The 27,712-nt window shown below is 42.9% G+C and overlaps 1 non-coding gene across 1 annotated transcript; it reads left to right on the forward strand.

Annotated features, from left to right (window-relative positions):
- The first annotated feature begins 7,161 nt into the window (after window positions 1-7,161).
- Window positions 7,162-7,246, forward strand: TRNAK-UUU (transfer RNA lysine (anticodon UUU)). The gene has a single exon. It is a non-coding gene; the product is annotated as a tRNA-Lys (tRNA).
- The last annotated feature ends 20,466 nt before the right edge of the window (window positions 7,247-27,712 follow it).

Here is a 27,712-nt window from a genome sequence, read left to right on the forward strand (position 1 = left end):
GGCGCGTCTTTCTCCAACACAAAAGCTTTGGCAGACCCATCCTCTTGCCCCTCCTCTTCCTGCGTAATTCTGGAGTTGGGGGGATGGGTCTTCCCCCCTTGCTTGCCCCTTCCTGTCCCACCTGGGACCCTGGCTCCTCTACCTTGCCTGAGCCTCGGACACGACTTCCTGCTTCCCCACTGGAATCGGAACTCTCCCTGCTTTCCCCTTTGCTCGGGGACGGGCTTGAACTCAGGAGGGGAGGGACTTCGCGATATCCCCTGTCCCTCACAGTTCCTTTTTGTGGGAGAAGATTCATAACTTAGTGGCAGAATATGTGTTGGTCATGCAGGAGGTCGCAGATAACACCCCTCCTCCAGAAAGACACAGAACATGTTTGGGAAAGGATCCTGACTGCAATTCTAAAGAACCACTGCCAGGGAAGTGGTTCTGGTGCCAGGTCCCTCATGCAATTAGCTCCTACCGACATACCCAATCTCCGAAGGTGAAACCACAATATCTGCAAGTTGAAGCTTCTACACAGCTATCAAGGGCAGCTCCACACACAGCATATTCAGTAGCTTTCGTAGGCCCCCCAAATGCCAAGCTAAACACACTGACAGCAACTGGAGCAGCAGCAAGGCATGACCCTAGCGGGTTGGTACATTAACCCGCCATTTGCAAATCACTGATCTAGCATCTTTAACAAACAACATGAGCATCTGATGGCAATTGGTGAAATTGGGTCAGGCAACCCATTGATGAGAGATTCTATAATGAATTCGCACATCATTAGCTTTGAAAGAAAGACCACATGAGAACTTTGGAGAAGGCTTTTATCTTCGTTTTCAAAATGCTTGTCTAATATATTAATAATCATGGATAGAAATGAAGCATAATTTACACCCTCTTCACTGAATGAGTAATTCAAGAAATTATCTAAGGGGAAACAAGATATTGAACGGTTGACTTCATAGGAATCATTTTGAGAGGATGCAAGGAAGGAACAACAATGCCTGACCTGGAAGGGGAGTGAATCTAGGAGAGGGTTGAGCTCTGCTCTACTTGGGGGAATCACTGAAAAGCAAGACAAGCAACTGTTCAGTGGGGCAATTTTTTTAGGGGTGTCCCCAGAAGAAGCCCAAGAAGATTGTCACGTATTCTTGCAATCTCAAGGTAATGGTTTGCTACAAGGGTGGGGGACCTCAGGCACAGGTTGTCTCCAGGTCACACCCCTTACTGGCTCTCCTTTACATCACCCTTGGGTGCCTGGAATGTGTCCTTGAGCTCTGATGATGCCTCTTGTGAGCTCACCTGGATGGAAGATACCAAGGAGTGTGGGAGGCAGAGTGCAGCATCTCACTCATTGCTGGTGGGGCCACAGAGAAGATGGGAGGCAAATGAGAGGAGTGACTGTTTCCTATATATCAGCCTTAACAAACTATCATTCCTGGGCAGCATACCATTTTCTGATTCACCACTGGTGGCAAAATGTCTTGAACTGGCCCTGCCTATCACTTCGCAGATGTTTGCTGTAGCTATCTATGGCAGCAGATGTGTACATTTTGTGCCCTGAGCAGGCTGATGATCTTTCAGGAAAAAAACCAAGTCCACCATCAGCAGGACACCTCTCTGGGAGAAAATGCTTTCAAAATTGTGAAGCAACAAGCCGGGCACAGGGAGATGCTCTTCTTGAGAAGTTTGCTTGCAGAAGTGGTGCCTTAGGAACCAATCATTCTTTCCAGTCACTTTAATCAACTTCCCTATATTTCAAGAGTGTTAGCAGCATATATTTCATTTCTTCTTTCAAAAAGCCAGGCAGCTGAAAACAACAAAAGTGCAATATCAGCTATGAACCCCCAGTGAACCACAAACTTAAAGACTTAACAGATTCATCTCAAATGGTACATATTTATGAAACTCCCAAACATTTGAACTATTTAGGTTGACTGAAAGCTGCCATTGAATATATTTATAGCCATGGGTTCCCCCCCCCTTTATATTAATAAGAGCTATATGATGGTGCAAAACTGAGATCACCAACATGATCACACACACTTGCACAGACCTGCCCTCGTGCCCACAGGGTATATTCTCCCTGCTGAAATTAAGCCAGGAATTTTTTATTTATTTTTAATTCAAGTCAATGTGATGGCATGTGCTTGATTGCAAGAGACCATGACATTTATGACTCTGCAGCTCCACTAGCAACGAGCAGCAGTGGCAGGCAATCCCCTCACCAAACTCTGTGTGGGGATGATGCAAGTGCCCATCCTAATCGAGCTTGGTGGCCAAGGGTGGCAGGAGGGGCAGTGGCTGGGACATGTGCACTCTTCTTCTTCTTCTTCCTCTTCTTCTTCTTCTTCTTCTCCTCCTCCTCCTCCTCCTCCTCCTCCTCCTCCTCCTCCTCCTCCTCCTCCTTTGTCCCATGGCAGCCTCCATGGGGAAGCCACAGCCTGAGGCTTTTGGGTCTGAACCTCTGCCCAGGCTGCGGTGGCATCTTTGGGGAACTGCATCTTCGGCTGGAGGAGTGGCAAAGGCACATACAAGGAAGACCTTCTCTTTCCTTTCCAGACCTGCCTCCCCTCCCAGCTGCCCCCAGCCTGCCTTAGCGAGGCTAACAGTTGAGATGGTCCTGGTGGCAGGCCAATGGATTGCTGGGGAGAGAGGCTTTTGTGCAGAGTCAAGGTTTCATACAACTCTCATGACCGCCTGGTCTCTAGCTTGAGAATGGCTCTTATTTCAGGCAACACAAAGGAGTGAGAAGGACTGTTCTGTAGAGATGACCTATTAGAAAGCCACGTTTATGCCCCTACCGGTACAGCGGGCTAATCAGATATTAAAGTGATATTATACTTGACCTTAGGAGATAACTTAGCCTGTAAAATTTCCTTTAGAAGGTCATGAAGAGCCCCTGGGGATTCAGTTAATCCACAGGACCTCACAAAAATGTCCTGTCTCCACTTGATACAAGATCTGTTTGAAATTAGACCGAAGTCATGTGGTGCACAGGCTGGAGCAGACTTAGCTATATCATCACAAAAAGTGCCTTGCGTTGAGTTAGGCCATCTCGTTTGACTTCTAGCAGATGAGAATACTTAACTGCACTAACAGGAAAAAATAACCCTGCAGACATCTTTGCAGTCATGATAGCAATGGGTGTTCCACACATCGCAAGTCCTTGCAGACATAGAAAATATGCTATATTCCAGGAATTCCCTACATATGAGGAGTGTGCATTGACTCTGAGGGGACCACGAATTAATGAGATTTGAGGGTAGTCCCAACAATCTTGAATCAGACTGGGGCATCAACAAGGTGTATGGCCATTTTTCTATTCTCTTCTGAGAAGCTGAACGAAACTTAATGGGGGAAGACTTGGTGTTTGTAAGGCGGAGGGGTGAAAAGTGTGAGAATCTTTTGTTTTGATAGATGGATCTAGCTTTCAATCACATCACATTGTTTTCCCAAGGCTCTCCAATCACACTGATCTGGAGAAGGGAGTGAAAAATTGGATTATTCTTTTTTGCATGTGGATCCATGACTTTTCTTTTGTTTAAAGAATCATCCTTTAAAGTTGTCTCTCCACACCCACCCCAAAATACCTTGATGGATCTGCATACAATTTGGCAGAGTTAGTATATATTCGAAACATATAAAAAAATAAAAATAAAAATTGTCCATTACACCTTAGAGACCAACTAAGTTTGTTCTTGGTATGAGCTTTTGTGTGCATCCACACTTCTTCAGATACACTGAAACAGAAGTCACCAGACCCTTATATATAGTGGGAGGGTGGGATGGGGGTGTCTCATTACATATGCTAATCATCTGCATACTATCCCTTCCTTTTTCCTGTAGGATAATTGCAGTCGTTAACAGTCGTCAACAGGTTTACCATGCCCACTAAGTCAATCACCCATCTCCTACTACCCTCCTGAGAAAAAACCCCGTGTTGGTCTCTAAGGTGCTACTGGACAATTATTATTTTTTAATATATTTCGGCTGCGTCAGATCAACATGACTACCTACCTGAATTTAGTCTATATTGCAAGAGCTGATACTCCTGTAGATTTCATCAATGCCTGTGAAAAGGGGATAAGAGCCATTTTTCATTTTCCCTTTATAGTGAATGGAATGAGATAAGCAGGTCTTTGTTTTTAACACCTCTAATTCAGTTCTGAGTAACTTTTTGGATTGGAAAGACACAGAGCTGCTCCGAAACAGATCAGACTTCTTCCCAAAGCTACAGATATGAGTCAAATGTGGTTGATGCACAGCCCCAATATATACCAGTGGTGTGCTCAGGCCCTTAGATTTGCCTTTCATCTGCACTTTTCAAATCTGTTTCTCAGGAACTGTCTGCTGCAGCCTATGATTTGGGTTCCAATATGTTCTGTATAAAATGTGGTTCTGTGTTCCTCAGTCACGCTTATGGGGAATATGAAAATGGCTATAACTTTCCCCTCCCTTTATGGCAAAATCAGACTGCATCTGCGGCATAGGAGCCCTTCCAAAATGGATTAATTCTGCCAAATTGCAGGTCTAGGAGCTTTTGGGGAGGAAAGTAAAAAGGGATATTAAAGCAATACCTTTATTCGGCCAACTAAAACTCAAAAATCCATGGTGGCTTCCTTTTTTCAGGTGGCTGGGTAACAGGGCTTTGTCTCTTGCTCTTCCTTACTTTAAAACAATTAAGTAGGCTGCAGTGATAAAAATGAACGTACTGCCAAAAATGCTCTTCCTCTTTCAGTCCTTAATGGTTAAGGACAACTGCCTCAAAAGATGGCAAAAGGATATTTCCAAGTTTGTCGGGGGGGGGGGAGGCCAAGGATTAAACATAAGATACTTACAGACATAAAAGAAAGAGGAGGCTTTGCTCTCCCAGACCTCAAATTGTACTACGAGGCTGCATGTTTGGTTTGGATTAGGGACTGGATAAAACTGGAAAAGGAAGAAGCATTCGATTTGGAAGGTCACAACAACAGATATGGATGGCACACATACTTATGGTATGGGAAAGGGAAAGTACATAAAGGATTTTATAATCACATAATTAAGAGATAATTAATGAGAGTATGGGAGAGATATAAAGATCTAATAGAACACAAAACACCTTGGTGGCTATCACAACAAAAAATGGTTTAGTTATGAAATTACTAGAATCCAAAAAGAGGTTATAGAAAAAAGATGGGAAGCTACTGAAGAAAGCATACAGTATTCTGCTAGAATGGGAAACAAAAGATGAAGAGGTCAAATCAGTCATGATTAAATGGGGACAAGATATAGGACATAATATACAACTTGAAGACTGGGGGAAAATTGTGGAAGGTAGATCTGAAATTTACAGATTGTTCTCTTTTGAAGGAAAACTATATGAAAATGATGTATAGATGGTATATAACACCAGTGAAGATGGCTAAAATGTATAAAACCGGATCAAATATATGTTGGAAATGTAAAGAAAAAGAAGGTACTTTGTATCATATGTGGTGGGAATGTAGAGAAGTAACAAGTTTTGGGAGATGATTTATAATGAATTGAAAAAATATGTTTAAAATGACATTTGTAAAACAAAAACAAAAAAACAGAAGCATTTTTGTTAGGGAATTTAGGACAAGACCTGCCAAGGAAAACAAAGAGTTTATTCACGTACGCTACAACAGCGGCAAGAGTCTTGTCAGCACAAAGATGGAAGAACCAGGAAATCCCAACGAAAGAACAATGGCAAGAAAGACTGATGAGTTATGCAAAGTTGGCAAACTATGTAAGAAGGACAATCATGACTTTAAGGCAGAATGGGAATTGTTTACTAACTAGGTACCTAAAAAGACAACAAAAGGATTTGGACTCCTTGGCAGGTTTTGAATAAACACCCACAAATTATTAGTAGAACATATAACAGATAGGGTAATGATATGTACAATTTTATAACATGCAGAGAATAATATGTATAAATAAACCAGAGAGGGGAGCTGAGGGAAGTCTTTGGAGGGTGGGAGGGGAGGGGGGGAGGGGAAAAAGAAATGTAACTGGCTATATTGGTTGATGATTGGTTTTGTAAAATTTATTCAATAGAAATATATTATATATAAAAAAGAAGTAGCCAAAGTAGTGTACAGTACAGTCATACCTTAGCTCCCAAATGCCTTGGGAGTCAAATGTTCTGGCTCCCAAATGATCGAAAACCGGAAGTGAGTGTTCTGGTTTTAGAACTTTTTTTGGAAGCTGAACATACGGCACAGCTTCTGCTATTGTTTCTGGCATGCCTGCGCAATCGGGAACCAATTGGAAGCTGTGCCTTGGTTTCCAAACTTTTCGAAAGTTGAACAGACTTCCAGAATGGATTTCGTTTGACTTCCGAGGTACGTTTGTATATTCCTGCTTGTATACTTTTTGATGTGCATTTCACAACAACATCAACAGTCTTGGGTGCATGCGGCTATGTATTGTCATGTGTCCAGAGTCACTGGTCCACATAAATAGAAGGAACTTTTCAGTTAAGAACTCAATGGAGGGAAATATGATACAATTGAATTTAGTGTGGCTTCTGTAGCTTACACAATGTGGTTCAGCATCCGGTGTTGCTTGAGATGTCATCTGCAAAAGTTTAGCCTGAATCATCCTAAGATCAGTGTATCGAAACCTCAAAAAAATGGTAGGATCAGGTCTCTAGATTCCCATAATCTTGGCTTTCCTTCAGTGGGCCTTTGAAGCTGAGTGCAGCAAGTCAATGATTTAAGGAAGGGGCATGCTTCATTAAAGTCTATGCGTATGCTGTTTGTATTAACCACACATGCGTTTGTCACTCCTAATTGGGTGCTGAAACAGGCGGATGCAACTCACAGTATGACTCCCTGTGAGCTGTCATAAACAGAAATCGAAAGTGGTGCCAAATTTTCTAAGGGTTGACAGCCAATGATTAGGTTGTTTTAAGACAACGGACAGACAGAATCCCCCATAACATCTAAATGCATGGATGCCATGTGAAATCTGTCTTGAAAGGATCTATGACTTGTGCTTGTGTTCATTCATTATGGCTACATATTAAACAGGGATGTGTGAACACACTGACTTTATTTTTGCCTCCCTGGTATGACGTATTCAGGATATTTATCCACAGTAGTGGGTATGTATTTCCATACTCTTTCCCCACCCTCTATCTTTATATCCTACCCTTAAGCTGGGATAGCTCAGTTGGTAGAGCATGAGACTTTTAATCTCAGGGTCGTGGGCTCGAGCCCCACATTGGGACAAATATTCCTGCATTGTAGGGGGTTGGGCTAGATGACCCTCGGGTCCCTTCCAGTTCTGCTTTCATGGAACCCAAGGCAGAATACATGTGATTCCCAAGTGGTCTCCCAACCAGACACTGACCAGACCCGGACCTGCTTAGCTTTGGTAATGTAGTGGCCTTGTGTGCCTCCACACCATACAGTCTGCAACTATGGATATCATTTTATCTGCAGTTGGTTATATTGTGTGTCCCACACTCCTGTTCTGGGCACCACATTTTAAGAAGGACAATGTCAGACAGGAGTGTGTCCAGAAGAGGCTGACAAGGATTGAGAGGGGTCAATAAATGAAGTCGTATGGGAAATGGTCAAAAGAGGGTTTGTTTGTTTGTTTGTTTGTTGTTTGTTTGTTTGTTTGAGCCTAAAGAGAAGATGGTGCTGGAGGAGACTCTTGAGAGTCCCATGGCCTGGGAGAAGATCAAACCTATCCATTCTGAAGGAAATCAGCCCTGAGTGCTCACTGGAAGGACAGATTGTGAAGCTGAGGCTCCAATACTTTGGCCACCTCATGAGAAGAGAAGAATCCTTGGAAAAGACCCTGATGTTGGGAAAGATTGAAGGCACTAGGAGAAGGGGACGACAGAGGATGAGATGGTTGGACAGTGTTCTCGAAGCTACGAACATGAGTTTGACCAAACTGCGGGAGGCAGTGCAAGACAGGAGTGCCTGGCGTGCTATGGTCCATGGGGTCACGAAGAGTCGGACACGACTAAACGACTAAACAACAACAAAGAGAAGATGGAGGGGAGCAGCTTTAAAATGTTTGCAGGGTTGAAGATGGAGAAGGCTTGTTTTCTGTTGCTTTAGAAGAAAAGAGAACTAGAACCTACGAGTTGACATTGAAGGGAAGAAGAGTTCAACTAAATGATTCAAAAACAAAACAAAACAAAACACCCCTCCTTATTGTAAGAATGATTCAACAGTGGCAGATGGTGGGATCTCCTTTACTGCATGTATGTAACCAGAGGCCGGACAGGCATTGGTGAGGGTTTTGAGTCCTACAAGGGGTTGGACTAGATGACTTCCAAGAAACCCTTGCACAATAAAAATTGATTTAGTTATTTGAAGTATTCATACCCCATCTCTTTAGCAAGAAAAGCTCCTAGAATGGCTTAGAAATTAATTGAAGGAGCATGGGGCTTGCTCAGAGGCTTAAAATCTTTAAAAAAGACACGGCACTAAAGGAAAAGGGGAGGGGGAGGAAAGAGGAAAGCAAACAAGCTCAGGCACCGTATTCTCAATGTTACAAGGTTCTTGGGGTTTGGGGAGAATTGGGGATAAAAATGAGTTTTCACACATGCAACATGTTTGCAGATTGCTACTGCATGTATGAGATCATGGGGATTTTGTGTGCAGAGCCTACACATGTGCAGCTGTACGCTCAATGCCTCTGGGCAGAGAAGGAACAGCAAGGGCACTCCTGATTCCCCCCTCCATGCATTTAGCAACTGTCCGCCAAGAGCTAACTCTGTCACTGTATCAGAAGGGCTGCAAAGGAGCGTCCACAGGAGGAGAATATTTTCCTCCTTAGGTTGCTGAAGATCACTGCCCTCTAAAATGCTGAAGATGCTTGCTTCGCGGGTCATAATAAGCCAAAATGTCAAGCTCTGAAAAAGCAGTATCTCGAAATGGGTCTGAATTAATCAACTAAACAATGTGCAAAATATCCACTGGCAAAAGATGAAGATGACATGAGGCAGAAGCCTGCGAGCTCGGAAGAAGCCAAGGCTGCTGTTCTACCCAGTACTAGCAAAGCCATGTTGAAATGATTGGAATCAATTTATAACAGAGAGTTACTGACCTTTTAAAAAGGTTGCCGGTCCATTTATATATCTCCTGTGGTGCTCACCTCCTTTATTCATGCTTAGCATATGCTGTCACTCTTGCTACATTGCCTCACAGTTCCTTGTTAACTTTCTTTGGAGTATGTACAGCACATAGGCCTGCTGAACTGTCTTTGAAGGTGCTGTCAAGCTAAAGAGGAAGAGAGGGAAACAGACAGACACACAGAGAGAAATGTGTTGTTTCCCCTTTTTTGGATGCCATAGTTCCAGTTCTAACACGCATTTTGCTTTGAAGGGGAGGGGTGTACACCAAGTGAATAAAACATCTATTAGTGATGGGCACAAAATTCCCTTGTGAATCTCAGCTTTCAATTAAAAAGAAAAAAGAGAAAAAGAAACCAAGTTTCTAGTCCACAAGATTGATGGGAATGCTGCCCCTCTTAAGAACATGCAGAGTAACTTGAGCTACATCCCCAAGATGCCTCCAATCTTAACAACAACTTACAGGGTCAGATTTGCCAGCCTTCCCACAATTATCTGCTTCCATTTCTGTTGCAGTTTAGGCAGTCATGGACTGCAAGGTGTGGCAGAGGTGTTTACCTGACCAGGTGAACCACTGATGCTTAATAGGTAGGAGCAGGGCAAGGCAGTGGTGGGGTCAGCAGAGTGCAAACACACAGCCCAAGCCAACAAAGTGCTCCTGCCAGTGCGAAGTCAGCACATCACCCTCCCCACAACTTCTCCCTTCCAGGTAAGCTACAGCCATTCACCTGTTGGGAGGTCAGGGAAACATCTCTATCCCAGCCCACTGTCTGCAACTGGGTCTGGCACAGGTATGCCCGTGGTTTGTCCGTATGATGACCTGTGTCAGGAAAGAAACAGAGAAAGAAAAATATTTTATTGGACATCACCAGCTTCCATTGCTCTCTACAACTATTCACACCAAATTATGCCTCGAAGGCAAGCAAAGGCACCTCTCCATCACTTGACTAGTGACTACAAGTGACAGACATACATTCTGACATTGGGATGTGGGGGGGGGGGGAGCTGAAAGCTAAGTGGTTTACGTAATTAAAATCTAAAAAAGATGCTTTTCCCAGCTGTTGCTTTTGAAGTTGTCCTGGGTTGGTGGCTAGGAGCCAGCATTCAATTAAGATTTTGCATTTTTCATCAACAGGAGTTGGTGTGCTGTATTATGTCAATAATTCCCTTTAAATTAATCTTTTTTTTAAGATATGGAGGCAGTAACAGGTGTCCAGGCCGTCAATTATTAAAGATGGGCTCCACTGAAAGTAGGGTTGTCCCAGGGTGATTTGTAAACCATTTGAAGTGCAAACTAATTTTTTTTTTAACAATACCCTAAAGCCACTCAAGCTGAAACTCTTCCTCATTGGAAAGTTAGCTTGGCCCGTGCTTGATTAATTCCTAAGAGTTTGGTTTTTAAAAAGAGGCATATGGGTTCTGGTGCTCAGCCTTAGGTACCTTTGATCCTAATGGCATCACACACACACAAAAGCAACTGCTCATCTTGGCTTGCAGCTGACCTGAAGAGTTGATTTGTCTGTCATTAGGTTACCCTGCCCTAACTTTCTACCAATATTCTTGCAGACTGAGACTTTTGGAAGACACAAGAAGTACTCCTAGACTAGGACCTGTGCCCACAACAGGTCCTGTTCTCCTGCTGTGCTGAGAACCTAAAGATCAGAGGGAATCTGAGCATCATGCTGGCTTTCATACATGCCTTGTACACCTTCTTTCAGATGACTTTGAGCACAGCTTCAAGAAATGCTTCCCACAGACACAGCTTTCAGGTTCCTCAGACCACCTGCCAGGCACTTCGTGAATAACAAACCATGCACTTACTAGAATAGACATTCATGCATAGTCTAGAACCTCACCATCCCTAGGCATTGACCATGCTGCTATAGGCGCCATGGCTTCTCCCATTGTTTCTTGGAGATTGTATTTTGAAAAGGGTGCTAAGAATTCTCTGATAGAAACCCCTGTTTCCTCACAAAACCCTTCCTATGGAGAAATAAAAAGGTAAAGGACCCCTGGACGGTTAAGTCCAGTCAAAGGTGACTATGGGGTTGCAGCACTCATCTCTCTTTCAGGCCGAGGGAGCCAGCATTTGTCCACGGGAAGCTTTCCAGGTCATGTGGCCAGCATGACTAAATGACTTCTGGCACCGCGGGACACTGTGATGGAAACCAGAGTGCATGGAAATGCCATTTACCTTCCTGCCACAGTGGTACCTATTTATCTACTTGCACGGGCGTGCTTTCAAACTGCTAGGTTGGCAGGAGATGGGACAGAACAATGGGAGCTCACTCTATTGCAGGGATTCGAACTGCCGACCTTCTGATAGGCAAGCCCAAGAGGCTCAGTGGTTTAGACCACAGCGCCACCCACATCCCTACTGCTTCTAAGCAAGCCTGGGTCTGCTTGGTGCCTAGATGGGACACTTCCTGAGAATCACACGTTTGCCGCTTGGGTTCTGTTGAGGAATAAAGGTGTGGATGCAAATGTAAGAAAATAATAGAAACCTCTCAAAGGCTACTAAAAGGATCAAGGGTGTTTTTTCCCCACTTTGGGCTTCATGGTTTGGAACAGCCTTTCTGAAAAGGTCTGTCAATGTTCTATCTTGTTAGTCTTTTAAAATATATGTAAGATTCATCTGTTTTGCACAAACCCGTGGCAGCTAGGAGAGAAACAGCAAGTTCTTTTGATATTTGCAATTTTAAAATGTTTTGAGGAATGCTTAATTGGTTTTAATTACATTGTTTGATGGGTGCTTTTGATTTTGATTTGTCTAAGCTACCTTAAGCCACAGTGAGAGAGGAAACATAGCTCAATTTCAACTACAGGCCAATATATTTATGCGTATATTTCTGTACTGCAAAATCATCACCATCAACAATTTTTAAAAATCTGTTCAAAGCAGTGTACTGTATATAGAAATGTCATTGAATTCCAAGAAAAATGGAAACGGGAGAGGAAGTCGCTGGTGTTCTCTTATTCAATTCCATATTTGGAATGGAAATCAATCCATTGGATACAATTGGCATTTGCTGTTGTGGTTTTCAGTCTGCATACAGTATGTCATTGAAAATCACCCCAATTTGCATTATGTCCATTGCAATGAAATTAAGGGAGTGGAATAATGCAATGGCAATCATGTAAAATTCTGCCATAGCGCACAGTCAAATGAATAATGTGGTTTTTTGTCAGAAGACAAACTGCAGCAGAACGGAAACTGCCCTGCATGTGATATGCACAGAGCCAAAAATAAATCAATGCCTCTTAGATCCCTAAGTAGATCAAGGTAACATAATAAAATCATAGATAAGGGGCAAAATATAAAGAGGCAAATATGGGTTGAACTGAGCCACAAATAAAAATATTTAAATATTTTCAGCTGTGTCTAAAATGAAGCACAGATATACCTGCCTGATACGCAAAGGTAGTGAATTCTACAGCAAAAACTACAGCAAATTTGGGGATTCCTGTTTAGACAAAGCACACCTGAGGATTCTTTTGGGAGGCCCAAAGAGGTTTGAAATAGCTAGGAAATTTGTTGAGTATCACATACGTTTGGTGTCTTATACCCCCTCTAAATCAGCCTGTGTGGTGAATCACGGGCAACAACGTGGGACAGACAGATTTTGGGTTCTCTCAGATCAGTTCTGGGTTCTCTCCATTTCTCATTCTTTCAGTCTTAAATTCAATTCTCCACATTTCCATATCAAATTGTATTTACCAAAAAAAAAAAAGCTCCTCGTGAAAATTCATCAGCATTTTTGTGCAAAATTCTCCTAAGATGCCTATTTTGTGTGCAGTTTTGTCTCAAATAACACATTCTTTTCTTTAAAAAATGTTGCTTGATATATGCATTATTAGGCACATTTCACACTAATAGATGCATTTTGGGGCATAATATTTAACTGGAAAGCTGCCTTGCAAATTTCAGAGAAGTGCGAATTTCAAAGGCTGACTCTCCCATTCAGTTCCCCCGTTATTTCGGGAAGTGCGGAATCACCTTTAAATGCAAAGTGGATCGAATTTCCCCCACATACCTAAAAAAACACCCCCAATATATATCTTCTAAATACAGCAATACAGGGATCCTTTCCCCCTTTCCAGCCTTAAGAAAATATTGTACCTGGTGTAAGCCATCTCCTTAGGTCAATTCCATGCTGAGTATTTCCTGCTGCCTGGCTTTATATTCTATATCTATATATAAATCCTAAATTAATACACTAGGTGCTCTGCAGCCAGTGCGGTTCCGCATTGATCTTGGCGAGCTTGTTTACACTGTTTTGGCAAGTTGCTGATGTACTTCTCCCTGGGGACAGAGCAGGGGTTAATTGCTGTTAAACTCTCAGTGCCAAGAAATGGTTCACACTCCCTGCTACATTAAAGATGACACTAATAAGGAAGGAGTGCACAGGATTGCTCCGCGTTGGAAAATTGGACTTGCGGTGACAGAAACTTGGAGCCGAGTTGATGTAATAGGGAGGCCGTAATGTAATTAGGACTGCTGAACATGTGTCATACCAAGTTAAAACGATACATTAATGAATCAAAATAGGTGATGGAGTGTTGCTCTTTCTGCAGATAGAGGTGTTTTCAAGGTTAGATTGTCTTTAATTTAATAATCGGCAAAATGGATATTCCTCAAATTATAAACAAAATTGACTTGAAGGCTTTCGAGCGCCTTGCTCCCCCCCCCCCCCCGGTACCAAATCAGTGAGTCAGGCAAGGCGGGGGACAGGGGAGATGCCACACTGAACATATCTCTATTGAGTTCAGTGCAGGTTACAATTCTTTTTTTAACAGAGGAAAAAAAACCTTTTTCAGAGGCAACCATTTATTTCCTTTGAATATTTTTAGCCCCAGTTTTTGTTTTGTTTCACTGTGACCTGAGAAAACAGTAGGCATAATGTTAACATTAGGTTAAATAAAAGGGGGGAAAGGTAAAGGACCCCTGGACCGTTAAGTCCAGTAAAAGGCGACTATGGGGTTGCTGCGCTCATCTCGCTTTCAGGCTGAGGGAGCTGGTGTTTGTCCACAGACAGCTTTCTGGGTCATGTGGACAGCATGACTAAACCGCTTCTGGTGCAACAGAACACTGATGGAAACCAGAGCGCACGGAAACGCCATTTACCTTCTTGCCGCAGCAGTACCTATTTATCTACTTGCACTGGCAAGCAGTACCTATTTATCTACTTGCACTATTCCTTAAAAGAAAAGAAAAGATGGGCCCCAAGTTGGTTGATTGTCCTGTATGGATAACACCTTTGTTATATATTTTAGGAAGAGGGGATTCGATTAATTTAAAGCCAGCCTATTTAATTTGCACGTCTCCAAATTTTGCAAGGCAATCCTCCAGCCAAGTAATGTATATAAGATGCATTTACTAGGGCAACATTAGCATAAAATGCATATATGAATGAATATAATATACAAGAGTGCATTATATGAATTTGCAGGACTTTAAAAAATAGTAATAGATAAAAAGACAGACAGACAGACAGACAGACAGACAGACAGACAGACAGATCAGCAGTTCAGCTAGGAAGATTATGTCTCTGGGATGGCATTGGTCTTGTTTATGAGAAGAACAGTCATTTTATTTATCCACCAGAGATGTAAAAATCCCTTTGGGATGCCTCAGAGGAAGTGATTCATAAATAAAATATATTAACAACACCAGGCCACTGTCTAGGAAAAGCCCTTTCCATCTATTCTTTTTCTTTTGCTTCTAATTTTCCCTGACTTTCTGATGTTGAGTAGAAAAGTGTGAGGAGGATTGCATGCATGTTCAGCTAAATGTTAAAAGAGTTCTCCCTGTGATTGGAACCCCTGAGTGTGTAGAGGTCTGGATCACAGAAAGGACAGCAATCATGTTCTCCTGAACATACTTGGAATCTTCCTTCAGACCTTGCAATTCAGCGTAGAAAGGTCAGGAATTGGGGAGCCGGGATGGTCAATGCCTTGTGGCACCTCCATGGACAGACCTTGGAAGCATCTAAATAGGGCTTGTGTGTATCCTGCATTGAGTACAGCCACAGATGAAGTTTTTATTATAGGGTTGACACACATCCAGAATTTCCCGGACATATCCACAAACAGTGTCCGAATGAAATTGGAAAAGCTCAAAAATGTCCAATTTCTTTCCAATTTTGCAAAACACACAGAACCAGCTGCTGAGAGGAGTGGAGGTGCTATGCTAAGATTCCTAGCAGGTGTGTTGCTGTTGCTTACTGGGAAAAGCAAAGTGGCTGAGAGTGGTCTAAACCACTAGTCCTCTTGGGCTTGCTGATCGGAAGGTCGGCGGCTCGAATCCCAGCAATGGAATGAGCTTCCATTGTTCTGTCCCAGTTCCTGCCAACCTAGCAGTTCGAAAGCGCACCAGTGCAAGTAGATAAATAGGTACTGCTGTGGCAGGAAGGTAAAAGGTGTTTCTGTGTGCTCTGGTTTCCGTCACGGTGTCCCATTGCGCCAGAAGCAGTTTAGTCATGCTGCCCACATGACCTGGAAAGTTGTCTATGGACAAACACGGGCTCCCTCGGCCTGAAAGTGAGATGAGCGCCACAACCCCATAGTCGCCTTTGACTGGACGTAACTGTCCAGGAGTCCTTTACTTTTTCCTTTACCTTTATTGAACAGGAGCACCATCATGCTATTAACAGATGATGTGATATCCACAGCAAGCATACGTCAAAAATACCTACTTTGACTTCCAGGAAGAGGGTAGTACCTACAAAGTGACTGAGTTCTTTTTTCTTTTTCTTTTTAAGTATCAACAACTATAGTTTAGTTCAAAAGTGACTTGGATGTGCACTGCCACTGCAAAAGATGAATGCTAGTTTTGGTAACTTCAGTTGTATTGCTGAGTTTTATAGCACGTCCAAGTTGGTGAATTTAGCTGTAGAGCTTTGCAGTTTCCCATATCTTTCATCTGTCCTTTCCGTCAAAGTCAACCCGACACTTTTCTTCATCTCACTAATTCGAAGTTCCATTATTTCTGGTCTTTCTCCATCATTTATTGCTGCATCATTGTTGCTGCCTGATGACCTTCTGCACACAAACCCCGTTGGCTCCCCACTGCTCCCCTCTGCAGTGAGGGAACCACCATAAGACTCTCAGAGCTGGACCACAGTGTCTGGGTTGAACAATGAGGGTGGAGACGCTCCTTCAGGTATATTGGACCGATGTCGTTTAGGTCTTTAAAGGTCAGCACGAACACTTTGAATTGTGCTTGGAAACATACTGGGAGCCAACATAGGTCTTTCAGGACCAGTGTTATATGGTCTTGGCGGCTACTCCCAGTCACTAGTTTAGCTGTCGCATTCTGGATTAGTTGTAGTTTCCAGGTCACCTTCAAAGGTAGCCCCAGGTCTTTGAGCTATTTCTGAGGGTGCTATGGGCTGCCATATGTCCAGCTGCAGTATTCTGGATATGTCCGGGAAATTCCAGACGTATAGCAACTGGCCCGGCCTAACCACGGGGACCCAAACAACTGTCCCATCATGGTTCTGGTTTTTTCCACCACTAGAATCTGAAATTGAGTCTTCATCCTTGATTTCCTTATGACTTTTCCTTCCAACCTCTTCCTGGTTCTTCTCCTTTGTTTTGCTTCTGACCCTGTTCACTATTTCATAGGGTCCTTGTTGGCTTCGCAGAAAAAGCAAACAAACAAAAATCCCAAGGAAATATATTGTGTGTGAGTACGTGCCAGAGTGTCTGTGTGCATGTGCATACACTTGGGTGATTCTATCATTTTTTCTGAAGCCTGCATGTGGAGGGCTGGTGACTTATAGCCTTGCTTGAGGGATTCTCCTGAAATATAATGAACTGTGTCATATAATTCACTAGAAATTGCCAAGAAGTTATCACCTGTTACTGCTGATGACCAGGAAAAAAAGGTGGTTGGGGAGGTTTGGGGAGCGGAGGCAAGAAGCTTAAATCAGCAAATTGAGGTTAATGTACCTGTAACTTTATTCCAATTTCTCTGGTTGGGCTGTAGAGTGATTATGCTTTCACAGGAAGCATTTCGGTCAAAAAGTTTTAAAAACCGTTTTTGATGTTTTTCAGTTCTAGCCTGTTCTGAACAGGAGAAAGAGAGAGAAAGAGAGAGCACAACCCCCTCTCAGTCCCTGGATTCCTAACAGAATACCCTTTGCATAGGGATGGCAAGACCATTCTGCCATCCCTATCACCTGAACCAGTGCCTATCCGGAACCTTACAAGTTGTGACAATTTGCTACGTGGCAGGTGAAACCCAAATGGCAACAGCCAATCAGCCAAGTGGGGAGATTTCCTGTTGTGCCCCTGTCCCAACAACAGATGACACATGACGGCATAGCAAGGTCAATCGCAAAAATGCCCTAAAAGTAGGGAGAGGTGGGTGGGTGTTCCGAATGCACGAGCCAAAAGAGGAAGCTCTGGTCATGTGCATGGTATATATCGGTCCCTCGATCTGTTTGGACTGCGCCCATTGGCCAGATTGAACCCAACATCGAGGGACCCACCAATCAGGTGTTGTGGCTGACCAATCTTACCCACCCACAACACAGGAGGTCAGTCTCCAGGTCTCACTGCAACACATGCCCTCTATTAGGTATAGCTAAGTGGTTGACTATACAAAATGTATTCTGAAATTTTTCAACTATAGAAATAAATGAGTTAATAACTGCCCTTGACCACAAGTTAAACATGAATGTGTGGAGTTTCTTTACTAGGCATTGAATGGGTGTTCAGAAGCATTACTGCCTCTGCAGTGGAAGTAGAACATTTTGTTATGGGTTAATGGGGGAACATGGACCCCCCATATCCTTAAATGCGGGAATTTAATCAGAGGAAGCAGATTGATCCCCCCCCCCTGCCAGACAGAGGAGCAGAGGGAGATGATGGCCTTGCCGTCTACAGGACAAAATACTCCACAGGTAACAGAGGGGAAGATTGTCATGGTAATGTGGGTGTGGTGTCATGACGGAAGATAGTCATCTTTTAAAACTAGGCTTGGAATAGTGGAAAGAAGGGAAGGAGTTGCTTAGCAAAGGGTTTTCTGGGAAAGAGAAGCAGGAAATAGGTAGAAGCCCATGCAAGGGCTGAAGGTCAGCACCGTTTTGGTGGGCTGCAGGGGCACAGATGTGGGCCCCAGATCATGGGTGCCCAATGATGCTGATGTAACGAGATGTCATGATGTCACGTTACATCACCCCCGGAGGTGGTGTCTGAGGTCCGGCGAGGCCCAGGACACTGCTTCCAAGGCCCCCCGAGTCGGACAGGACCTCCGGAACCTCACGAGGAACCAGAGGTCCCATCTGAGGCCTTGTAGAGCCTTGCAAGTGTCATTCTAGGCCCCACATGGCCTCCAATATCACTTCTGGTTCCTTGCAAGAAACTGGAAGTGGTGTCCAAGGCCCCACATGGTCTCTGACATCACTTCCAGTTCCTGCAACAACATTCTGTTCACCTGTAATTTCCCAGCAACTAGTACTCAGAAGCATTTCTGCCTCTGACCATGGAGGTGGAACATAGTCTTTGTGCCTAGTAGCCACTGATAGCCCTATCTTCCACCAATATGGCTAATCCTCTTTGTAGGCCATCCAAGTTTGAGAACCCTCTTGCTACGATACCTATCCTATCTGTTAGCCCAAGTTAGTTCTTCTTTTAGATACACCGCATATTGCCAACCTGGATCACAAAACAACCCAGTTAGGAAGATAGTGCACAATGCGTTTTTAACTGATACGGTATCTGCTTCTGTGTTAGGGTGGAGAGAGCTGCAACCTCTAAGAAAACAATGCCTCGTGATTGGAAAGGAGCATCTAATAAAGCTTTTATATTCAGGAAGTTTTAATTTGCTAGCCGGGCCAAAGGCAGCTGCCTGTAGAATAAGACAATATGCTTTCCCCCTCCCTACTGGGCCGACTCATGATTCCCTGGTAACTTTATTGAAAATGTGCATGGGCTACAAAACTAAAGATTAACTGTCCAGGGACCTGCTTCCTGAAGCTTATTTGAAGATTAAATCAAATGGCAGGCAATATATATTTGGTAATTCAGCTTTGTTATAGACTTTTCCCCATTCTCCCGGCAAGTGTAATAGAAGATTCTGACACTCGACAGCAGTAAAAGAAGGTTGTGGGGTGGTGTTTTTTATTATTATTATCTCACTTTTAAAAAAGAAAGAACTGAAACAGTTTTGCTCTCCTGGTGAAACTGGAATTAAAAATTTACTTCTTCATGACAGATCAAAAGCTTTTTTTTTTTTGAGAACAAATGGCTAGGGTTCCCTTTTTTTTTAAAAAAAAAGCTCCATTTATTTCCAATTTATTGTATGCCAAATATCAGTTCAATGTAACTATCAGATAGATAGGTAGATAGATAGATAGATAGATTCATTTAAAGAACAAAACAAAACTCCTGCATATCCCATGCTTAGCCCACTGGGTAAGCTTTAGAAGCAACCTTCATAAAAATGGCCATCTTCCCCTGCAAAAAGACCCTTTTACAAATCTATTTAAAAATAAAAAACACAATATTAAAACGTCGCACCAGGGAAAACACAAGAGGAAATCAAAGAGTGACCAAGCTGCATTCATGCAGAGGTTTAGTACATCTCCCTGATGTTCCCCTACCTGTTAATTTCTCTATTATACTTAAGCATTCACATGATGTAAAAGCCATGTCCAGAAACATAGCAAAATAGAGTGGAAGTTTAGTATTTATTTCTCCATTAATTGGTTCCAGAAATAAACGGTTTGCCTTAAAAAGCAGGACAGAAGCACTAGCGTTTTAACCGGAGAAGTAATGCAAACTTTCCTACATCTACATGTACTCCAGGCCAGCTCCCCTGCCCCTTGGCCTTGGAAACCTTGTAAGGAACTACTGCAAGCTTCCTGCAGCCAACTAGAAACCATGCCTGGGTTTCCGAACGTTTTGGAAGTCAAACAGCCTTCCGGAACGGATTCCGTTCGATTTCCAAGGCACGACTGTACAGGTAACTCTTCACTTGAGCGTGATTGGCATGTGTGCCATTTTCAGTGCCAAAAGGGGATGGGGAAGACCTGGAAAGGAGCAGAACTGGGCAGAACATTATGGAACATTGTCTTACATGTGTCCCACTGACTTCCATGGCAGCTGGGGATTCCCCTGTATTGAAATGTGCTTTTTTCCACCAAATATATTTTAAGTTTCAGTCTTTTTAACATATACAATCAAAACACGCTTGAGACTCCTCTTGCCTAGCATTTGGTGGCAGAAATGTCTAGTAAAGACCCTTACCACATACCTGCCAAGTTCCTCTCTGAAAAATAAGGGACCGGACCGAAATTAGCATGCCGGAAGTAGCACAGCAGCCATTTTGGAACTGGGCGGAGCATGCTCAGAAGTGACTTTTGATGCTGCTGTGCCCAGTTCCAAAATGGCTGCCGCACCAGAAGTCACGCTGCAGCCATTTTGGAACTGGGCAGAGCAGCATCAAAAGTCGCTTCTGAGCATGCTCTGCCCAGTTCCAAAATGGCCACCGCACCAGAATAAACCGGGGAAAACAAAAAAAATCCGTTTTTTTTTTGCTGGGGACAGCTGGAAAAACGGGGGATTCCCGGAGAAAACGGGAGACTTGGCAGCTATGCCTTACCAGAGTGTAGGGAGGATCATTGGGAAAGAAAATCCCCATGTTGCAGCAATTTTGTTCTACTGAAGCAGAAGAGCGGAATTGTTCATTTTAAATAAATACTGTTTAGAAGCCATTTAGAAGACATGTTTAGACGACTACTGATCAGGAACATTAGAATGAGTGGTATGGAGATGTTTTGCATAGAAGAAGAAGAAGAAGAAGAAGAAGAAGAAGAAGAAGAAGAAGAAGAAGAAGAAGAAGAAGAAGAAGCACCCTATATTTAGAAAGCACGTTCAAAGATGGAAGCGTGATTTGTCCTAGTAGCAGACATCTGAAGAACAAGTGACATTCGTACACAAAATCCATATTGGTGATGTATTTAATTACAGAGTTGATTGAAATTGACAGCTTTAGTGACCTGTGTGTGCACTTGCTGTGATTGATGGATGCTTCAAATCTGGTTACTCTTAAACCAAATCGCATATTGCTCAATAATATCGCCCTGTCAAATTGCAAACTAAATTTTCGCATGCAGAGGGAGAGGCAGCAGAATTAAAATCAGGTGGAGATGAGTGGTGTTTAAATATTTATGTAACAGTTAAAAATGTCATATCTGTAATATAATCTGAACGCAGGACAAAGAACACCCAATACAGCTCAGGCCAGCGATGTTCCTTAGGCAGCTTATATTGTACTTCCAAAAGAGATAAGACCCAGAACACATGCAAGATGTGCTCTAAGTCAGTAATAGATGCTCTAGTCACCTCTGAATGTACATGAGCAACTCATGTTCATATTAGGCCTATGTCAAATATTTTGATTTTTTTGATCCAACCCACAGAATTCAGGGTGGATATAGAAACATTTCCCCACCAAAAAAACCCACATTTTTATTATTGCAATTTCCTTTCCCCTCTATCCTCCTTGATGCTGTTTCTCCACAGCTCTAGCTTCTTGCCCCTTTCTGGATTCATTGGGTCCCAACTACAATCCTAAGAACATAAGAAGAGCCTGCTGGATCCGGCCAATGTCCCATCTGGTCCAGCATCCTCTTCCCAGACAGGCCAAAGTACCTGTAGGCAGGACCTGAGCTCTCCTCTCCTGTGGTTTCCATACAACTGCTATTCAGAAGAGCTGCTGCCTCTGACCATCATAGTCAGATAGCCTCCTCCTGCATGAATTTGTCCTCTCTTCTTTTAGAGCCATCCAAGTTGGTGGTCACCACTGTCTCCTCTGGGAGTAAATGGCATAGCTTAACTATGTTCTCCATGAACAAGCACTTTCTTTTATCTGTCCTCAGTGGCAGAGTGTTTTCCTTCTTTGGCAGTCACTCGTAGACGAGTGAGATTGTCTTCCATGAACACAGTCTTAATGCATAAGTGACTGTGGAGGCCAATTCTGGATCCACACGTCCTTCCACGCTGGGGACAAAGGATTCCGAGTGGGCCTTGATCATGGTGAGGGTCTGGCAAATGTGCCTTCTTCTTAGTACGTTTGTCCCTTTCGTCCTGAGTCTGAGTGTCTTCAAATCCCATGACACCTTTGGTAAAGGCTAGTTCTCCAACTGGAGCGCTCGCAGGCCAGTGTTTCCCAGTTGTTGGTGTATATACTACATTTTTTTAGATTTGCCTTGAGAGAGTCTTTGAACCTTTTTTATTGACCACTAGCATTACACTTTCCATTTTAAAGTTCAGAATAGAGTAGTTGTTAGTTGGTGCCCAGCACAGTTGCACACATGTGCCAGGGGGCCAGGACATGGATGGGGAATGCAGCCACCCCCATGCCAGCCCAGCCCTCACCATCACTGCCAGAGTGACCCCCCCTCACTGGAGCCAAGCTGGGCTGCTCTATGTCACATGCCCATCCTTGCAAAGGGATGGCAAGGTGGCATGAGAAGGATGCGACAGCCACGTGTCCTTCGATCCCCGCCTTGCAGACCGAGGGTGAGGCTAGGATCAAAGGGCACATGGGCTGTCACATCCTTTTCCTGCCGTGCTGCCAGCCCCGTGCTGCTTTGCGAGGCTGGGTTCTAATCTGAATGATTCACCGGGCAATATTATTATCACCACCTCTCGAAACAACAACCCAGTCCAAGAGTCTGTTCATCAGCCTGAACTTTTTTGTAGCTGGAGTCAGTCAATGCCTGCCCTCCCAGGCCAGGTGGGAAAAGTCCTGCAAGGCAGTACTTCTGTCTTGTCAGGATTCAACCTCAATCTGTTAGCCGCCATCCATCCTCCAACCGCCTCCAGGCACTCACACATTAGTGGGTTAGCAAGAGAACTTGCTAACGTAAGTTAGGAAGGATATCATTAAACAACATATCCTCTCCTGCCTCCCACAAGTAAGTTATCCAGAAGAGATTGCAACCCTCAGGCTGGAAAAAATGCCCTCTTCCTGCTCTAAGGGATTAGATCCTTTAGCATTGTCCATTCAGTACCAAACCAGTTAACAGCAGGATAGTTTGCCAGGCAGCAGACCAGGGTATAGAGGAGATTGTACCACTAATGTTAATTCTCCCCCAGCGATATGGTGGCCAGGGGAAAGCCAGCTCCTCATTCACAGGCCAAGGGAGTTGTCTTCTAAAGGGGTTGATGACATGACATGCTTGTTTATTCTATATTACAAGTGAAAAGAGGTTACAGGCCTGTATTTGGGGGGCAACATCTAAATATGCCCAGCGTATAACAGCAAAATCCAATACGAAGTAGAATCAGCCGTGAAAACTCCTAAGGAACAGTTGAAAAGAAAAGAAACACAAAAAATTCAGTTTCTAACCCATAATTAAGATGGCTAGATCCCCGGAATGTCACCTTCCGAGGCCTTAATATTCAGAAATGTCTGGGTTTATTTTCCCCTCCTGTTATTAAAAACAACAACATAAGAATAATCTATGCATAATCAAGCGGAGAAGTACCTTGATGTGAGTATTATGCATAATTTAAAATTATCTTGATAGCTATTGTTAGATTTCTTTCTCAACCTTTTCTGTTTTTGTTTTCACCAGCACATCTCAAGCAGACACAAAGAAGTCTATTGATGTGGATGGGATGTAACGAAAGCTATTTGCAGGTCAATTAAACCCATTCATCAGGATATCAGCATGGACTTAAAATATCTGCAGAAGTCTTTTTCATGAGACTAAGAAATCATTAATTGGCAATTAACAAAAGAATGTAATAAGGAACTCAGATACCTGACATTGGGTCTTTAATTTTTATTATTATCACTGCACATTTTGAAACAGGAAAATTACAAAACAAAGCGGGGGGGGGAATCTGTTTTCATTAAGCTGAAAAAGCTGTTTTATGTCTACATGGAGTTGGATCTAACGGCAGATGAACCAGATGGCCAACGGTGGGAAGGACTGTAGCTCAGTGTTAGAGCATCTGCTTTGCATGCAGAAGGTCACAGGTTCGATCCCTGGTTGCTCAAGGCAGAGCTAGCAATGTCTCATTTCTGAAAGCTAGAGAGCTGTGGCCAGTCAGTCTGGGCATTAGTGAGTTAGATGCATCCAGTGAATTGACTTTGTGTAAATCAACTTCCTGTGAAGTATTGGGAGGCTTGGGAGGCACCTCTCACAAGCTATCTGCTCAACTAGTGGTGGTTGTTCTTCCCCCTTACCTAGCCTGGGTGGCTCAGTTGGGAAGCTAAGTATGGTACAGGGTAAACCAGGCCTAGGCAAACTCGGCCCTCCATATGTTTTGGGACTACAACTCCCATCATCCCTAGCTAACAGGACCAGTGGTCAGTTGATGATGATGGGAGTTGTAGTCCCCAAACATCTGGAGGGCCGAGTTTGCCTATGCCTGGGGTAACCTCTCCCAGTGATGCACCCTGTAACGGATTAGCCCCAGGATGGAAGATTTATTATACCCTGGATTAGAAAGAGTTAATCCACCTCCAGCTTAACTGACAGCGCATCTTTAGGATGCGGGACAGTGCCCGGTTTAAAAAGGAGGGAATAACTGTTTTGGCAGTTGGGGGAGAGGAAGAGTGGGAGTGTGGTGACGAAGAGGGAAGAAGAAGGGTGTGGGGCCAGGATAGTGGTGGTTTAGGTTAGGCTTAGGATAACTTGAAGTTAAAGTCTGACAGAGCTAATGTATAATTGCAACTAAACTTATGCATCGTTAAGAAAAGAAAAAACTATGTTCTCAAGAAAACAAAATTCATCTTTTTTTTGTGCCAAAGAGTATCGTCTTGGTTATTCCAGCAGCGTATTAAAACTCACAGAGGTGGAGACTCAGAAAAGGGAAAAACTTACCTAAGGAAAAGGGGATAGTTTGTGTCCTAGAGTCACACTGGAAGGGCAGTATGGTGAAAACCTAGAGCAGTGTTTCTCAACCACTGTTCCGCGGCACACTAGTTGTTGCCTGGTGTGCCGTGGGAGAATTACTTTATATATAGTCAATATAGGCACAGAGTTAATTTTTTAAACATTTTCTAATGGTGGTGTGCCTCGTGATTTTTTTCATGAAACAAGTGTGCCTTTGCCCAAAAAAGGTTGAGAAACACTGACCTAGAGTGCCACAAGTTTGCCAGGGTGATACTGATGGCAGACTGATACAGTTTGCATGGCAGACTGATACAGTGGGGATCTGAGTTGAGGGAGTCCCTGTTCTGTAGGCAAGAGGTTGTTCATTCAAATAGCCCTGAGTGTTTGTGAGATCAGGCCACGAAAGCTGGAATTAGACTCTCTTTACTGAGAAGCCCAGAACTGAGGGGTTTATTTTAAGGCATAAGGAATTGAGTGGGGATTGCTTTACCCCTGTACCCTTTCGTCTCATAATCTATTGGCAACGTCGGCGAGGGGGTTCGGCGCACACCCCACCCTCTTGTGCTGGCCAGCCAGGTCTCAAAGTAGAATTAGTTCAATGAAACAACTTGTACTTGAAGGAGCCAGACATTATTTGACTGTGCAGTAAAAGCTGGAAAGCGGTTGAAAATTCTATCAGAATCTTTGGACCAATCAGGAAATCTTGGTCTGAAACAAGGCAATAACCTACAAAACCAGTTTCTGATCATTGGACACAATTATTAAGCTTTCTTCCTCAAGCTTGTACAGAATGTGAGGCCATGCGGTGTGGCTGCCACATGGTGCATATGGACGTCTCTCACATCTGTGGGTTCATGTTGATTTCACTGAAGGAAGTCAATTTTTGCAAGCAAAATAACCTGCACATAGATCACATTCCGTTCTAAAGGAGCCATTTCAACTGATAAGCACTGTGTGTCCATTGGAGTTTTTGCACCAGAATACAATTGGGTCACATGATTATTGGAAGAAATTTTAGAAGCTCATTGTACCTGGACAAATTCAAATGCAAAGAATTGACCTAAATATATGATGAAGGTTAATTTTTCTTACAAAGTCTAAAATATCTCCTATTATGGATTCATGATAAAAGTCTCCTATTATGGATTCAGAGGTTCATAGCACAGACATTTAATGATGACGTTTAAGAGTAATTTCTGACAGGAAACAGATTCCTGCTAAAATTACACACACACTTTTTCAAATTCAAAGTGTTCAGCTTGTCTGAAAAGTTCAAATAACTTTAATGGATTTGAAGTCATTGGGGAGACATCTTTATAGTCAGCAATTACTGAGTTTAAAAATATGAAAACAAGTTCAGTTTGTGTGAAATGCTAGACAGGCTTCCTTTGAATTGGGGCAACTGTTTCTTTAAGTAGCCGTCTTTACCAAGAAAAGAAAATTAAAGACAGTCATAGAAAGCGTCTCAAAATTACACCTGCTCTTCTTCACACAGGTATTTTCATTTTCCTTCCACATCAATAAACAACCCTTTACTTTTAACAATGCCAAAAAAGACCATCCTTGCTTATTTTGTATGATTAAAAGCACATTAACCATAGAGGTGTATTAATTTGCAGACACAGATACTAATTGCTTAAATATTTAGCTCAAAACTACACACCAGCACTGAGGAAGGATAATTGGTTCTTGCCATCAGAGGGGGAAAAATACTATAATAAAGAACTTAAAAGGCCTGTCACATTTCACATAACAAGCAAAATCTCAGAATATTTGAAAAAGATTCTGAAAGCAAGTGTCTTGGGGCTTTCTTAATGAGAATGAATGTGGTTTGAAAAGATCAAATAATATCCACATATGTCAAATACAGGTTCTAATAACAGTTAGAGATAATGAATAAAATTAAAGTAGGTCATTTGAAGTCATTTTGGATCCAATAGGAGGCAGACTGCTTAATATCAGCTTGTTAAAGTATAATTAGAAGCATTCTGTATTTACAAAAAAAAGAGAGAGCGAGAAAGGAATCAGTAAGAGAGATAATAAAAGCATTAAGATGAGATATTTGCCCTTCTTTTAATTTTAACTGGCATTTTGTTTTATTTGCATTTCAGCATTAAGTGGGCCTGTAAATATGTTAATATTGTAATAAGTAGGATAATGATGAATATAAGTAAAACACAGAATAGTGGTGTGTTGTTATTTCTTAATTTCCTGAGGGTGATAGTTTTTAGTGGATGTCATTAAAAAAAGAAGTTGTGAAAGCCAGACGTCCCTGTTTAGACAAGAAAAATAGCAGCATTGCTTGAACCCAGGAATAAAATGACAGCCTAGGATTAAACTTCCAGAAAATGTACAGGTGTATATGTAAATCTACATAACATAAAAATGATGCAGACACATTTTGCTGCCACGGGATGTGATAATAGCTGTTAACCTAGATGGCTTTCAAAGGAATGAGACAAGTCCATGGAGGATGGATCTATCATTGGCTATTAGTCATGATGGATATAAGAAACCTCCTACAAGTTCAGAGTCAGTACGCTATTGAGTAGCAGTTCTTGGGAACGTTGTGGCTAGTCCATGGCATTTTTCTGCCTGATATGAAGGATGTTGCCTCTTCTCTACTCCATGAACAGAAGCCAAGTGGACTGGCTGTTGCGTCCTGCTTCAAACACTGGTTTTGGGATAATTTCATGTACTGCACCTGAGGTAGCAGAGAAATGTAGAGGAGCCAGGTTGCAGAAGCTGG

The sequence above is a fragment of the Zootoca vivipara genome, chromosome 10 (genome assembly GCF_963506605.1).
Source record: "Zootoca vivipara chromosome 10, rZooViv1.1, whole genome shotgun sequence".
Lineage (NCBI taxonomy): Eukaryota > Metazoa > Chordata > Lepidosauria > Squamata > Lacertidae > Zootoca > Zootoca vivipara.